Source organism: Tenrec ecaudatus, chromosome 2 (genome assembly GCF_050624435.1).
Source record: "Tenrec ecaudatus isolate mTenEca1 chromosome 2, mTenEca1.hap1, whole genome shotgun sequence".
NCBI classification, from domain to species: Eukaryota; Metazoa; Chordata; class Mammalia; order Afrosoricida; family Tenrecidae; genus Tenrec; species Tenrec ecaudatus.
Window position 1 is genome coordinate 279,603,829 of NC_134531.1, and position 16,382 is coordinate 279,620,210.

General features: G+C 38.3%; 1 non-coding gene across 1 annotated transcript; it reads right to left on the bottom strand.

Moving 5' to 3' along the window:
• Positions 1-1,078: 1,078 nt before the first annotated feature.
• Positions 1,079-1,211, bottom strand: LOC142442114 (small nucleolar RNA SNORA31). The gene has a single exon (XR_012783361.1). It is a non-coding gene; the product is annotated as a small nucleolar RNA SNORA31 (small nucleolar RNA).
• Between the last annotated feature and the right edge of the window lie 15,171 nt (positions 1,212-16,382).

Sequence of the window (16,382 nt, forward strand, 5' to 3'; positions counted from 1 at the left end):
CCCTTAGTATTTTGCTCCAGTAGGGGTGTGGGGGATGGGGTTGAGGGTGAGGGAGAGGGAAGGGAGCACAGTCCAGGCACAATTTCTGTACTTTGTCTCCAGTGCTGTTCCTTGCAGTGCTGTGGTTTGGTAAGGGGATATCTTGTCTGGTGGTGGGCAAGAGTGCCATCAGGACTTGGTAGGCCAGGTGGTGGTTCTCTCTCTCTCTCTCTCTCTCTCTCTCATACTCTCTTTCACTCTTTATTTCCTCCTGTGAAATCTAGGCAGACCTGCCACTCTCCCCAGGCTGCATCTTCAGTGCTGTCCTCTGTAGTGCAATATTCTGGGGTGGATGGGAGGGGGTGGATGGAGCTAAGATTGTCTCCAGCCCCACAGAGCTCTCTGTTAATTTGCTGCTTCATGCTGGTATGTTGCCTTCAAGGCTTCGTGTACCAGGTTGAGGTCTGGTCCCTCTCTCCCTTTCCTGTGGAGACATAAACAATACCCTCCCCATTGGTGGCTTAGAGCCCTGTTCCCACACTGTCTACATCCACGTTTGTTTTTAAATTTCCCCCTCCTTTTTAGTTGGCTGCCATAATCATCCCTGGGTTGGGTTCTGCTGACCCCTGCCAGAGTGCCTGAACCTCACTCCAGGAATTTATTCATTTAATGTATTTCCCCCTAGACCCCGAGTGATTTTTAAGCCTACTTCAGTGGATACATGTTGTACTTGTCCTTTTGTATTTGGCCTAGTCCACTTACCATACTTTCCTCCAACACTTGCCATGCGATGATGTGCTTCATGCATTCATCACTGCTTTTTTTTTTTTTTTGAGTTTAAATGCATTTTATTTTAGACAACCTACACGACATTTTTTTTTTCTTTAAAAAAAAAAAGCCTCCGCTCCAAATAAATCAGGGTCAAAAGTAAATGAAGAGCTCACGATGATATCAGTTCTGTTTGTCTAAGTCCTGGTGTCGTGTGGATGAACAGCAGCCAGTCGGGATGAGGCATCGGTCGTGAATTGCCCACTGCGTTACTGTGGAGAAAGGAAGACTGCATCAGTACTGGTGGGAGCACACCCACCTTCCAGACTGGCTATGTACTCCCTCATTCAATCTGGGCCTGCCACAAAGACAGCCAGAAAGCACAGGGACTTTGTATTCTTTCGCATCCTAGAACAAACCAGAAGAACAATGGTCAATTGTCCCAGGTCTATCAGAGGATGCTCTCATCACTGCTTTTGAGAATGCATTATATATATATTTACATATATATATATCCAGAATTTTCTAATTCATTAATGCATGGATAGAAATTTAGTTTGTTGCCAACTCCTGCGATTGTGAACTGTGCCACAGTGAACATTGGAGTGCAGATGTCTGGCAGGCCATGGTCTATTTATTAACTCTTCTGGGTATACACCTAGTAGGAAAATTGCTTGGGTGTAATAGGTAGGTTTATTTTGCCAACCTGGCCAATAGGAACATGTGGGGTTAATCAGGTCACAGTTTGATCGGAGGGCAAAGAGGTCCTTGGCTCAGCAAGGCCCGCCCCTGTCTCTCTCTTACTATCTGGTGATCTGCTTTAACTAGTTCTCTGCTTCAACTTCTTAGCTACACTAAATGTGGAACAAGCCAACTATGGATTGTGTCACTAGAGCTTGAGATTCCTTTAAAACCTGTTTAGCCACACTGCTGGTGTGCACATTGCTTGAACTAGAGGCTGATGGATCCTGTCATCTTGCATTGCTTGATTTTAAAATCACACCTGGGCCTCCTTTGCTAAGCTCCTGAGCTTCCGACTGTTGGTGACCCTACCTGCTGTTTGCTGTCTGTGGGTAGACTCTACCTGCATTACCCAAGCGAAGACTCAGCTTTCTGCTTCCTTGACCTTGGACCCAGCAACCCTCCTGAGTTGAAGGACTTTCAGTATATTAAGTGTTCCATTAAAATGAGTTGAACTGAGCCCTCTGTACTACTGTGTGGACAAATTAACTGTTATGTTCCTTCATGGTGTATAAACCTATCCTCATATAAAGAGTTGTGTAAAAGTGTCAAGTTGACAAGGGGTGATTTGTGGCAGTTATATAATCTCCTGTCAACTTGTGAAGGGGTGGGATCTAGCCTGTCAATCAGGCCATAGCCTTATGACCTCATTTGGAGACATGAAGGGCATAAATAACTCACTGGAGACACTCCCTATGAGAAATTCCTGTTGACAAGCCACATAGACCTATGCTGATACAGCCAGCACCCTCAATCCACATGAAGCCATATAGGACCCCATGCCAGTGCTAAGATCTACCACCACTGGATCCACAAGACTTTACACCCACTGGCCTGTGATTTTCTTGCATTCAGCAGCATTGCATGGTTTTGTGACTCTAAAGAGGAATTAATGGATTAATATTGATATATGGGTAATATTGAACTTATGGACTTGATCTGGTCTAGACTGGGACAATTGCTCTTTGATATAAAGTTCTCTCTTACACACATCTAAGTATCTCCATAGATTTTTTTCTTTAGTCGACCCTTACTAACACTTAGGTCATATGGAGTCTGATTTTCATTTGTTTTAGAAATTGCTAAATTGAGTTCCATAACTGCTGCACATACCTACAAGGTCCACCAGTGGTGGATGAGAGTTCCTATCTGGCCACACCCCCTCCAACACTAGTTTATTTCTGTTTTTCTGAATTGTACTTTATTTGAGGCTGTTAGGTTGCATCTAACATTAAATATTAAATCTCATAATTGTTTTATTTTCATTTCCCTTATTGCAAAATCACAGGATCAACAGTCATAGTAGGTTACTTTAATAAACTGTTAGCCTAGAAAGATAGATCACAGGGAAAGAATCTTAATAAAGAAGCTACAGAACTAAACTCTACAATTAGACAGCTTGACCTGATAGAAATTTTCAGAGCTCTCCATCCAAATGCAAAGAAGAAAAAAATCACATTTTTCTCAAGTCTACATGGCACATTCTCAAAGATAGACCACATGCTGGGACACAAGTCAAACTTATGTAAACTCAAGTACATAGAGATCACTCAGACTTTCCTCTCAAACCACTATGCCATAAGACTGGAAATCAACAAAAAATAATTAAGAAAACAAGGGCAAATAATGTAAGGATGAATAAATCTCTATTGCAAAATTAGTGGGCACTGGCCCAGATCAGAGAAGAAATTAAGAATTTTATAAACTAATGAGAATGAGACTATAATGTGCCAAAACCAGTGAGACACAACTAAAGCAGTTATCAGAGGAAGATTGATAGCAATAAATGCACATGAAAAAGGAAGAAAATCTTACAATTAATATATTGGCAAAAAACCTCGGGCAATTCGAGCAGAGTGAACAGAACAATTCTACTAATAGCAAAAGAAAAGAAATAATAAAAATCAGGTCTGAGATACAGAACAGGGAAAACAATTCAAAAAATCAAAGCAGCTAAAAGCTAGTTCTTTGAAGTGATTAACAAAATCAATAGACCATTGGCAAACCTAATTCAAGAGAGGAAGGAACAAATTTCAATAGAAAGGATCAGGGATGAAAAAAGGGACACACTAATGGACCTTAATGAAATTAAAAAGCTAATTATACAGTACTGCAAATATCTGTACTCCAATGGATTGAACAACTTGGTAGACATGGACAAATGCTTGAAAAAACAATCTCTCCTTAGATTATCCCAGATGGACATCAAGAACCTCAACAGACAGATTACCAATAAAAATTCCCCATGGGCCAGATTGTTTCACAGGGGAATTCTACCAAGCATTCAGGGAAGAGCTGACACCAATCCTACAGAAAAACTTTCAGAGAATAGAAAAAGATGGCAAACTCCCAAACTCTTTCTATGAATCTAGTATAACACTGATACCAAAAGCAGGCAAGGATACCACAAGAATTGAAAACTACAGAGCAATATCTCTAATAAACATCCATGTAAAAAATCCTTAACAAAGTACTGGCCAATAGGATATAAAGGTATATAAAACAAATAATTCACCATGACCACATGGGATTCATTCCAGGGATGCAGGGAAAGTGCAACATTCGAAATTGCATCAGTATTATTCCTCACACTGACATAAAAGTATAAGAGCCACATGATAATATCGATAGATGCAGAAAAAGCATTCTAAAACACCTAACTCCCATTCCTGTTTAATACAATCAAAAAAGTAGGAATAGAAGGAAAATGCTTCAATGTAATACAAGCCATTTATGAAAAACCAACAGCCAATGTGGTAGTCGATGTAGAAAATATTAAAACAATCCCACTGAAAAAGGGGACCAGACAAGGATGACCCTTGTCCCCACTTTAATTTAGCATCATACTGGAGGTACTTGCTAACAACATAGGGCAAAGGAAAGACATCAAAGGTATCCATCTGGGAAAAGAAGTGAAACTATAGTTACTAGTAAATGATACGATTTTATATATGGAAAACCCAAAAAGCTCACAAGAGGAGTGCTAGAGGCAATGAAGGAATATGGTAGAGTGGCAGGATACAAGATCAACGAACAGAAGTCTATTGGATTGCTATATACATTAGACAAGACAATGGAAAAGGAGATAAAAAGGCAGTAACCTTCACAATAACTAAACACAAATTGAAATATCTAGGGAGATACCCCACTGAAAATTCTATTTTAAGATGCCTGGTGAAAGCATTATGAATATCAGTAAAATATTGTCTAATATAATATAAGGAGATGATCTCCTTAGAATAGAAAGGCAACAAAATATGATGGAGGGAAATCAGACTCTTCAAAGTAGACTTGATCATAATGGCATGGATGGCATAAAACTTTTCAGATCTGTATTTGCTGATATGGCACAAGAAACACATCAAGGTCCATCAATAATTATAACACGAAACATGAATATAATCTAGGAAAACTGAAAGCCATCAAACATACCATGGAATACAGAAATCTGAAATGGAGTGGTATTGACCATTTTAAATTGGACTAAAGTACAATCTACTATATGGCAAATGATAAATCGAAGAGAAATAGAGTCCCATTCATTTTCAAAAAGTTCCAAAACTTAAGAAATTGAAAAGTTTATCTTCTGCTCTCTGCAATTGATCAAGCAGACAATCAAGCTGCATTGAGAATTGGAATATAAAGTTGGAAACAAAGAGGCCAATCAGTATTTGGAAACTAGAGTTTTGGTAAACAGAGCATCACCAGAGATCACATGATTAAAGAAAATTTACAACCAATGATTTATTCATTGCAAAACCAATTCAACAATATAAACTGTTATACATGGCTCTTACCATGTGCAATAGGTAGGATCAAAATAGACTGTGTCTATTTTAAAAGACCATGGAAAAACTCAATACCATCAGTCAGAACAAGGCCCGAACTGACTGTGGAATAGACCAACATATGTAACTTCAACTTTAAATCAGGAAAAAGTTACTATGGTAGTTATATAATCTGGTGTCAATTTGAGATTATTAAGAGTGAATGGGTGGAGTCTAGCTTGTCAATCAGGTCATAGCCAATGAGGCCTCTGTTTGGGCCTGACCTTCTCCTGAGGATTCTGGGAACTCCTGTCTTCCTTCCTGGAGGCGGGACACACATTATCTCCCTGTGAGACATTCCTTTTGACAAGCCATATGGAGCTACACTGATGGAGCTAGAGCCCTGGAGCTGGAGGAACCACAGAGAGAGATACCCCTCCCAGAGCTGAGATGCTTTCACTGCCACTGGATCCACAAGACTTTCCACCCACTGGCCTGTGATCGTCCTGCATTTGGTGTCATTGCATGTGCTATGTGAGTCTGAAGTGGAATTTATAGATGGTATCAGACATATGAGCTAATATTAGACTTATGGACTTAATAGGGACCGGACTGGGGTATTTTCTCAATATGTAATTGTTCTTTCATAGAAATCTTCTTATACACATATGAATATCTCTGGATTTGTTTCTCTAATCGACCCAGATTAACACAGTTACTTACTACTCAATGCCCTACTTACTTTATTAAGATATATGATACTCTGTCAAATGTGTATCTGACATTTTTAGTGAATAGCATTGTGACTTTTGCCTTACCACTGGCTCCCATTGTTTGTGTAAATAATGCCCAGTGATGTAAGTATTTAATATGTGCAAGTCAGTAATCCATGTATTGTGTTTTCAGTTAGCATACACTTTTCTCTCTTTCTCGATTGGGTTTTTAAAACATTACCACAGGTTCCATCAATGACAATATAAACAGAAGGAACTTATGCTTCATGGAAATGATCTACAAGATTCTCTATCATAAAATAACAAAAATATCTCTAAGGTGAACCAGACGCAAATAGAAAACAGATCTTGGAATGTGTTTTAGTCTTGAACTTATTACATATTAATGACACAGGACTAGTTGAGTTCTGGAAAGACATGAAGAACAACAGACATGAAGAAAACAAATGTTGTTTAGAAAACAGGAAAGAAAGAAAAGACAAAAAATGAGTGTCAGAAAACACTTCAACATTTAATCTTGAACTCAGAGTAGTTCAAATGAATGGAAGGAAAGGGCAAATTGAAAAGACAAAATTCAATGTTATAATGAAATTTTCAAAGACTTAGAGCTAGAAAAACAAAACAACAGGATATCCTCAACATTTCCCAAGTTGAAATGACTAAAGAAAAATTCTTACCTCAGTTTGCAAAATTAAATGCTCCATGGGCAAAATATTAAACAAACAGAAAGCCTCAAATGGTGATGGAAGAAATATAAAGAGCTACTGTAACGGAAAGAATTGCTCAACATTCAGCAATTTCAGAAGGCAGTGTATGATGAAGCTATTGTGGTGTTGAAGTTTGAAGTTCAAGCTGCAGTGATGACATCGGGGGTGGAGGGGAGAATTCTCCATAAATAGACGGAATACCAATTGAGATGTTGCAACAAATGGATGCATCACTGAAGAGCTCATCTGCCTATGTCATGAAGAGATCCATATTTCTGCCCATTCCAAAATAAAAGATAATCCACTAGAATGAGGAACTATTAAAATAATACCATTAATATAATACATATTAATTTTACTAAAAATAATTAAAATGGACTGCAGCAGCATATTCACAGATAATTGCCAAAAACTCAAGCCAGACTGAAAGCAGCATGTGGAATAATGGCTATCAGAGCCACTGTCAGATGTATCTCGGCTGAAAGCAGGGAATACTAGAAAGATATGTCTGTTGACTGTGCAAGGACAGCCAACTCTGTGGAGAGTAAATTGTGACTGGCATTGTGGAGAATGACAACTCCAGAGCAGCTCATTCTGTCCACTTATTTAGACAGGTTCTGTTGAGCACTCCTTCTGACAGAACAACAAAATACTGCGGGGTTTAAGATTAAGCCAAGGATATATCAGGGTTGCATTCTTCCACTACACTTATCCAGTTCATATCCTAATAAAATACACTCTGACAAATCAGACTATATGAAGAATAATCCAGCAGTAGGGTTGAGAGCAGACTCATTAACAGTCTGCAATATGCAGATGACATCACATTGCTTGCTGTAAACCAAGAGGACCTGACGTACTTACTGGTAGAAATCAAAGACTACAGTCCTCAATGTGAATTACAACTCAACATAAGGGAAAATAAAACTCCTCACAGCTAGATAAAAAAGCAACATCATAATAAGCAAAGAAAGTATTGAAGTGATAAATTCTTTCATTTTAATTGTATCCACAGTCAACACAGAAACAGCAGTCTGGAAGCTAAATGGTATATTACATTAGGAAAATCTGCTGTGAAAAAATAAACTCACCTCGTTAAAGTTTAAAAACGTAAAGATGTTACTTTGAGGAGTAAAGTGCACCAGACTCAAAATATATTTTCAGTGGCATCCTCTGTATATGAAAGCTAATTGATACATAAGAATGAAGATTCATTTAGATGAATCACTTAAATTATAGTGTTGATAAAGACAATATTCAATATACCCTGGACCGCTAGAAAAATGGACAAATCTGTCCTGGAAGAAGTACAACCAGAATGCTCCTTAAAAGTAAGGACGGCAAGTCTGTCTCGTGTATTGTAGACATGTGATGAGGAGGGACTTCTCACCAGAGAATAACATCATACTTGGTAAAACGGGTCAGAAAAATCCACTGAGCTGGACGGACACAGTGTCTGCAACAATGTGCTCACACATAGCAGCAGTTGTGGAGACAGAACAGGACTGAGTGATAATTTGTTCTGTCATACAAGGGTAAATCAAAATAGTATTGCTATAAAGCCATAGAAACCTGTATTAAACAAAAAGTTTTAAATATGAAACTATTGTTTCTCAACCTATACTCCATGTACATCTATACACTTCTGAATATGGTGTTTATTTCTGTCTAGCCCTTTCCTCAAAGAATTCTGGGCTCTTCAATTTACACCATGTGAAAACAGCAGTTTGATCAATGTTGAGGATTCAAATTGTGTTCCTTTCCAATATTCTTTGAACTGGGGGAACAAATATGAATTCTGAAAGGGAAGTAGCAAGACTGGGGTGCGTGGAGTAAGATTCCTCAGTGAAATTCATAGGACCGTTATTGCTACCCTTGAAGAGGAGCAGGCACATTGTTGTGATGGGAAGATAAATCTTCACTGAAACTGTCTTGGTTTTTTTTCTCACTAATGTTGCTTTCAATTTTCTTAAAGCCATGAGGGGTCTGACAGGGAGGGAGAGGGCAAGGGGGAACCAATATCAAAGCGTACAATAGAGAAGTAAATATTTTGAAAATGGTTGTGGTGGCAATTGTACAACACTGATTGATGTGACTGAATTATCGAATGGTATGATGTCTGAATTATGTCCTAATGAAACAATGGCGGAGGGATTTTCATCATTATAAGCCTCTGTGATTGACCTGAGTCATTTAAGAAAAATCTATCAAGATTATTCCTTTGAAATCTATAATCCTCTGATTTGACGTCTCTCACTTGAATTTAACTAGATGATCTGAATTTAACTGGGGCTCTGCTGATCCCCATGAAAGCCACTGTTTTTATTTAATCATTTATTTGAGGGCACCTAAATGAAACTAAGATACGGATATTACTGAGCGTACTTGTATGTAGCCCTCCATGGTTCAGAGACATGTTCAAACCCACTTTTCTTAATACAAATATGTGCATGTTGAACTGGGACCCTGACAGCAGTACTTTTTGACTTGCCCTTCTACAGAAGGCCTCCATGAATTGGGACTTACTTGAGAGTGGCTAACAACATGATTACTGATATGGAACTGAATTTACACCTATCCATCGGCAGTCACGTGATGAGATGTTCTCTCTGGGCCATATTTTTCACTTAGAGCTTGTAGCACATTGATTTGTGTTCCCCATAAATGTATGTTGAAATCATAACCCCAGCAGCTGTGAACGTACTTTGAAAACAGGGGCTCTGAAGATGCCATCCATTAAGTTGACATGAAGCCAAGTTCAAACATAATTTAAATGATGTCCTTCCTCAAGAGAAGGCACACGGATGCTGAGGAAAGATGGTCATGTGAAGACACAACTACCTGTGAAGGAATGATTGGGCCTAGCAGCAATGGGAGAGACAAGAAAAGAATTTCACGGAGAGACTTGGAAACACTGTGTCCAATGAGTATATCTTTATTTCTTGGAGTCCTTGTGGTGCAGTGCTTAGATGCTGGATGTTGTCAGCAAAGTTAGCAGTTCAAACCCACCAGCCACACTGTGGGCAAAAGATGTAACAATCGGTTCCCATAAAGAAGCATCAGAAACCCCATGAGGCAGCTCTACTTTGTCCTATAGAGTCTGAGTTGGAATGGATTTGATGGGGAGAGGCTGCTGGTTTCGCACTGCGGATCTTTCAGTTAGCTGCCCATTGTGTAGCACGACACCACCCAAGGCCCTAGACGCTAGGACAGCAAATCAAACACACTGTTGTTGAGTCTAGTCTGACTACTAAGGACCCCAAGGACAGGTGAAAACTGTTCCTTATGGTTTCCAAGCCTACCAGCTGGTGGAAAGCAGACCAGCACACCTTTCTCGGTTGGAGCAGCTGGAGGATTCAACCTCCTGATTTTTAGGTTAGCCGTCAGGTGATAAGGTCCTTGGTTAATGGTATGTTGTTATGGCAGTCCTGTGAAACAAAAACATTTCCATGTAAAATTTTTCATAAAATCAGCCTTTTTGTATTCGGTCTTTTCTTTCCTCCCCCCCCCCACCCCCGCCCTTAGTTCTCAATTTCTATACTAATTCCAAAATCTTTGAATCCTTTGAGGCTACCATTTCTTCTAAGAGGAAGTATTGGTGTCCACAGAGCTTCTTTTCAAGGAAATGTGAACATGTGGGGAAAACATTACATTTTCTCTCTGTCTCTTGATTCAAATTCTTGGGGGAAACTGATGATATAAACTCATTTCTTATAGTAGCCCATGCTGGAAGACATGAGGCTATATTTATATTCCTTGGGCAATGTTTAATCCTATCAGCTATGGCTTGGGAAAATACATAGAGAAGCAAGTATGTTCGTGTGTGTAGGAAGACCGTCAATATGGAGTGGTCATTTAGTAGAAATCGTAGGTGGGGGTAGAAATCACAAAGATACTCCTGTGTGCTGTTTGTACTATTGTCCCTTTTGCATAATGCAAAATTGCTGCCTTTTAATTTTTGTGTGCATTCCCACAGAATGCAAGCTCTCAAACTATTAGCTCTTCTTGCTCCATACAAAAAAGCCATTTTCTTCTCAATCCATCAGGATAAAGATGAAAATGAATAAGGCTAATCCTAGAAAGTACCATATACAGGATCATGTTGAATTTCCATAATTGAAGAAGACGCTCTCATTGTTTCTAAAGATAATAAATTTTGGCTGGTTATAAAACAGCTGTCAACCTTAATATTGAAAATAAATTGGTTTGGAGCCTACTGCCTCATAGTATGGTGCCTAGTTTAATCTGGTCAGGCAATAGACAAGAACATACTCTTATTTGACGCTTTCTTAGTTTACAGTGAAGCCAAAATGCCTTCAGTGAAAGTTGAACACTGAAATACGACCAATATATACAAATACTTCTCAAAATATACTTGTAAATATCATGCACACCTTTCTTGAAATAAGACATTTTCGATTTCCTTTATGATAAATACATAGCCTGAAATGCTTGTCTGAATGTACTGCATTAGAAATAAACAGGTGTTTGACCAAATTCAATTACCAAAGCAAGCCTTTCCTAAAAATACTTGGACAAACCTAATACACGTAAATTCTTTTATATTTTGTAACTCCTTTATTTTCCTATGCCAAGCAAGTTATTCTCTCATGAGCCCTATTGAAATTTTAGTTCAATTTTCTGTTGTGACATTGCTCTAAATATTTGTTATTTGTTCCCTCACACCAAAACCTCATTTCCTTTCACTTTTATTAAATTTATAACAAAGTCAAGTTTTCCATTTAGAACTTAGCTTTTAACTTAATCCTGGTAAGGGTACATACTATTTTCAGAGTAAATATATTTTTCTCTTTAAGAACATTCTGAATTACTAAATAAAAAAGCTTTTGGTTCTCTGGCTTTCACATTTCTATAATAGGATCTATAGCATGTGTTATTGTTAGTTGTTTTCAAGTTAACTCCAAGTCACAGTGGCTTATATATAAGAGAAGGAAATATTCCAGTCTTGCACTATCTTCACAATAGTAGGTATAACTCAGACAATTGTTGTAACCACTATGTCAATCAATCTCATTGCAGGGCTACTTTGAGGAAGATCCTCAACTTTAGTATGATACCAATGTCCCTGCTGATGATCTGTCCAAAATAAAAGAGGTAAAGTTTTGCCACGCTTGCTGCCTAGGAATATTCTGGCTATATTTACTTGAAGGCTGAATAGCTCATTCTTCTGGAAGTTCATGTTATATTCAAACTCATCACCAGTACCACAATTTCAAAGAACCAAATCTTATTCAGTCTTTCTTTTTCATCAAAGGATTATAATTTGGATCAGAACCAACATAGAAATCAAAGTGACATTTTTGCTTGTGAATAGTTTAAGGTCTTCTGTGGCAGGTTACAGCACAGTCTTTTCAAAAGTAGATGGAATTAGGGGTACATGTTATAGGTAGAATCTCCAAGTGGTGCTCATTGTTATTACAAGCTTTCGAGTAGGTTACAGCTCATAGTAACCCTATGCCCATCAGAAGGAAACACTACCCAGTCCTCTGTCACTTGACAAATTGGAGTTATATTAGAGAATATTGTTGCAGCCACTATGTCAATCCATCTTGTTGAGAGCCTTCGTCTTTTACCTGACCCTGTGCCAACCGTCACGTCCTTTTGCAGGGACTAACCTTTCCTGATAACATGTCCAAACGACCTGATGAAGTCTCCCATGCTCGCTTTCTGAGGCACCTGAAGACTGTCCTTCTTCTAGCATAGACTTGTTGATTCTTCTGGTAGGTCAGGCTCCTTTCAATCTTCTTCACCAACACTACAATTCAAATGCATCCATTATTCTGAAGTCTTCTTCACTTACTGACAGTTTTCATAGACGCCTTAGGAAATGGAAAATGCCATAACTGGTGGCAGGTGCACCCTAGTCCTCAAATTGATATGTGTGCTCCTCACAACTTAACAGAAGTCTTATGCATTGGATTTGAAAAATTAATATGTCATTTGATTTCTTGATTGCTATTTCCATGAGTGTTAATTGTAGATCCAAGTAAACCTAAATCCTTTACAGCTTCAATAGTTTCTCCATATAACATCATGTTGTCTGTTGTCCTGGTTGTGAGGATTTTGGTTTTCTTTACATTGAATTTCAATCCATACTGAAGGCTAGTCTAATTTTTATCAGCAAGTGCTTCAAATCCTCCTCGCTTACATTAAGCAAGTTTTTGTCATCTACATATCATAAGTAGGTAAAAGTCTTGCACCAATCATAATGCTTCATCATATAGCTCAAGGATGGAGATTATTTTTTTGCAAGGGCCATTTCACTAAAAATATCATTCATGCGCCATACAGTTATCATCTTAAAAAGTAACCCACTACATGTGGTCAAATATCTAATTAACTCTCTCCTAATATGTAGTTAAGGGTTAAACCATGATCCAGAAGGTCAGCAGTTTGAAATAGCCCGCTGATCTGAGGGTCAAAGATGTAACTTTCCAGTCCTGTAAAGAGTTACAGTCTTGGAAACTCACAGGGACAATCCTACAGTTCTATAGGATCTCTGTGAGTTGGAATCAACTCGATCACAGTGGATTTGGTTTGAATAATATGACTGGAACTGCTTCTTTTTGGTGAGGTGTGTGATGTTAGCTAGAATCGATGATTTCTAGGGCTTTGACCTGAAAGAAGGATGTTCCCTACCCTTGTACAGTCCAAATTCTTTGAGCATTTGTCCAATATAGAAGTTTAATAAATATAAACAGAGTGAAAGGATTCAACCCTGACACATATCTGTCCTAATTTTAAACTATTTAGCATTTCCTTGTTGTGTTTAAATGACTATGTACCTCCTAGTCTAGGCCAAGTTCCAAATGAGGATAATAAAATGTTCTGGGGTTCTTATTCTTCTCCATATTATCCATAATTTGAAATGATCCACACAATCAAATGTGTTCAAATGGTCAATAAAGCAAAAGTAAGTATCTTCCTGGAATTGTTTTGCTTTCAGCAAGATCAATCAGTTGTTAAAATTAGTTCCTTTGTCCCGTGTCCTCTGCTGAATCTCATCTGAATTTCTGAGAAATTCCTGCTCCAACTGTTGTTGGATTATCTTCAACAAAATTTTACTGGCATGTGATATTGATGGATCTCGTCAATAATTTACACTTCTTGTTGGACCACTTTGGGGGGAAAGGGAATTGGCACAACAATACAATGTAACAAAAGCTATAGGATGCAGCAAAAGCAGTTAGTAGAGAATGCTTGATAGCAATAAATGCGCATATGAAGAACAAAGAGAGACTTGTGGTAGATACTCTATCATAAAACCTCCAGCAATTAGAATAGAGTCAACAGAATGATCTCTTTAATAGACAAAGAAAAGAAACAATAAAAACCAGGGCAGAGATAAATGAGTGGAAAAACAATGCAAAAATTGATGGAGTAAAAGGCTGCTTCTTCTAAAAGATTAACAGAATTAACAAGCCATTGGCAATCCTAACCAAAGATGGGAAGGAGCAGACATCAATAGCCAGGATGAGGAATGAAACAGGGGAAATTACAACACACCTAATTAAATTAAAAGATTAATTATACAGTACTATGAAAGTCTGTACACCAATGAATACAACAACTTGGATGACATGGATGAATACTTGGAAAAACTATCCTTCCCCAGATTATCCCATAGAGATGTCAAAAATCTGAACAGACCCAGAACAAAAGAAAAAAGATATTGGAACTTTCTGTCAAGGAACTTCCAACTAAAGAGCTGTAGGCTCAGACAATTAGACAGGAGAAGTCTACTAAACATTCAGGGAAGAGGTGCTACCAATTCTACACACGCTCTTCCGTTGCATAGAAAAGGACAGCAAACTCCTAAACTCATTCTATGAAGCTAGTATAACACTGACAACAAAAGTGGGCAAGGATACTACAAGGATTGAGAACTACAGACCAATATCTCTAATGAGCATCAATGCAAATATCCTTACCAAAATTTTGGCCAATATAATATAAAAGTATATAAAATTAATAATTCATTATGACCAAGCAGGATTCATACCAGGGATGCAGGGATGGTCCAACATCTGAAAGTCTGTTAACTTTATCCATCACATCAACAACAAAAAGGAAAAGAACCTCTTGATAATATCAATAGACACGGAAAATGCATTTGACAACATTCAACACCCATTCCTATCTGAGACACTCAATAAGATAGAATTGGAAGGAAATTACCTCAATATAATAGAAGCTGTACATGAAAAACCAACAGCCAGCAATTATAATCATTGGAGAGCAGATTAAAACAACTCAACTGAAAAATGGGCCCTTTGTCCCCACTTCGATTCAACCTTGTTTGGGAGGTCCTAGCTAATAACATATGCAACAGAAGGACATCAAAGACATTTATCTGGGGAAAGAAAAAGTGAAACTATTGTTATTTGCAGATGGTATGATTCTATTTATTGAAAAGCCCCAAAGCTCCACAATAGGAGTGCTGGAAGCAATAAGAGTGCTGGAATATGGTCGAGTGGCAGGATGCACGGTCAACAAATAGAAGTCAATTGGATTGCTATATACATCAGATAAGACCGCAGAAAAGGAGATCAAGAGTAGCCATGCATAAATTGAGATATCTAGGGATATACCTACCAAAAAAAACTCTGTATAATGAACATGAACGAACATTATTACAAGAAACCAAAAGTGACCTTCACAAATGGAAGATTATCCCATGCTAGTGGATCAGAAGGCCTAATAATGTAAATATATCAACCCTACCCAAGGCACTATATAAATGTAATGTAATCCCAACACGAATACCAGAATCCTTTTTCAAAGAAATGGGAAAACTGATTACCAACTTCATATAGAAAGGGAAGAAGCCCAGAATTATCAAAGAACTCCTCAAGAAGTAGAAAGTCAGATGGTTTGTATAACCTGACTTTAAAACCTATTATACAGCCATAGTTGTCAAAACAGCATGGTACTGGTATAAGGACAGATACATGGACTGATGGATTAAAACAGAAAATCCCGACATAAAATCAGCCGATACAGATAACTGGTGTCCAATAAGGACCCAAACAGCATCAAATGGGAAGCGGACGCCCTCTTTAACAAGCGGTGCTGGAAAAGTGGCTCTCTACCTGCAGAAAAATGAAGCAAGACCCTTACCTCACTCCACACAGAAGAACAAAGTCAAGGTGGATCACAGACCTTGAGGCATAACCCCAAATTATTAGGATCATCAAAGAGAAAATTGGGATGAACCTAAGAACCTTGGCGCAGGACATGCACGGGCTCTCAGAAATAATAGGGAAGGATGCACACATAGACGAGTGGGACAATGTGACACATTTCAGTAGTTACTGCATCAACTCCTGGAGCCTAGGTGATCACTCACGCCTTCAGTGCAGCTTGGATTTCTTCCTTTGGTGCCATCAGCTCTTTATCATGTGCTGTTTCTCGAAAGAGTTGCATAGCAACCAATTCTTTGGAATACAGTGTTCTTTTGATGCTTCTGCACCTTCCAATATTTTGTCCATGGAATCCTTAAATTTCAACTCAAGGGTTGGATTTTTCTTCAATTATTTCAGCTGAAAATGTCCTGAAATGGCTCCTCCCTGTGGTTTTCTATCTCCAGGTCACTGAACATTTTAACACTATATTTTGTCTTATGAAGATGGCCTTTGAAATGTTCTGTTCAGCTGTCTCGCTTC